Source organism: Tarenaya hassleriana, unplaced genomic scaffold, assembly GCF_000463585.1.
Source record: "Tarenaya hassleriana unplaced genomic scaffold, ASM46358v1 Cleome2, whole genome shotgun sequence".
Taxonomy (NCBI): Eukaryota; Viridiplantae; Streptophyta; class Magnoliopsida; order Brassicales; family Cleomaceae; genus Tarenaya; species Tarenaya hassleriana.
In genome coordinates this window covers 165,926-167,468 of record NW_010965372.1, presented here as the reverse complement: position 1 = coordinate 167,468, position 1,543 = coordinate 165,926, and positions in this window count along the sequence as shown.

Genomic DNA, 1,543 nt, shown 5'->3' with positions numbered 1-1,543 from the left:
TCGGTCCAACCGACTTGCGAAACCCTAGACCGATCGGTCCAGAGGACCAGACCGATCGGTCCAGGCGAAAACGTGATCAGATCTCGTTTTCGTCGTTTCTGCCCCGTTTCAGACCCGAATTCGACCCCGTTTTCGCTTGCGAACTCAGAATTCGAAGCTCTTGCAAACTATGCAACAATGAACAGAAAATCTAATCTAGATCCACAATCAAATCATGCATAGCATCAAAGCAAACACGGATTCAAACAATTCAAATCCTATAACGTGCGTGATCGGGTTCTAACAAAAATCATGCAGAGCAACCAGGCTCTAATACCACTGTTGGGTTTTTCTGGGATCTCAAGAGCGAATCTAATTCCTAAGAGATCAGTTCTAGGGTTTGCGCAGTGGATGAAAAACAAAAATTTTGATGAAACCCTAAAACCTATCATGCATGATCTTGTAGAAATATTAGAACACTTACCTCAATCGATCCGAAGCCTGTATCAATCAAAGAACGCGTCTGATCACTGTAGGCAGGAAGAATACCTTGCCCTCTACACGTATCCATACGGCGGAAAGGATTCCAACAGTTGGAACTTGTCTGCTAGGACTGAAGAATGCTTTCTTCTTTTCGCAAGGGTTTCAGGGATCTCTCTCTTAGTTTTTCACTCTCAAAACCTCTCAATAGGGTCTGAAAATCGTCCAAGAGAGTTAGGAGGCGTGCCCCAAAGTTAATCCCACTTAAAACCCTAATTAGAGCGAGTTTAGTAAATCCAGACGTCTGGACCGATCGGTCTGGAGCTTTATAACGTCTGGACCGATCGGTCCATGTCTGGACCGATCGGTCTGAACAATTTCCGGACCTCACACGTTACCTCTGGGTTAGCTGGACCGATCGGTCCAGACCTTCTGGACCGGTCGGTCTAACCTCCGCTCCACCGAGATTTTCTTGTCTCTTCTCGCGCATTTGTCCTTTCCTATGTGTGTGACCCTGTAGGCTCATCCGATATAGCAGTATAACCCGAAATCTCTTATTTCGGTTATACAAATCATAGGCGGTCTCTAGCAAGACACTATGACTACCTATCTCGAATAGAGTTTGTTCGTTATCCTACGAACGCCAGTGATGATTCCGTTTGATGATCTTTTTGTATCACGATATCATATGTCGAATATAAGGCATGGACAAGCCACCTTATCTGATTCGACTGCTTTCTCGTTCACTGAGTTCGACTGTCTGAAATAGACGACGTTCGTCTATAGTGCGGCCACACATTTCTACAGTCTCGCTCACACGAGGGGCCCAGCGATATCTCTCTCTTTTACGAGAGGTACAAATCCCGTCTTGACTGTCTACAATCCAGCACATGATTCGTTTCGTACCTGATACACGCCTTTATAGTCCTCCTGTTACGCAGGACGTTTGACGTATTCAAAGCACGCAACTCCTCATGTTGGATTCCGTAGATATCTCAGGTCTTAGGATCCAATCATGGAACCGTCATATGAGATTCAAGTCATGATGCTAGTCCATGTGACAATCTCATGCGGGTCAATCCAG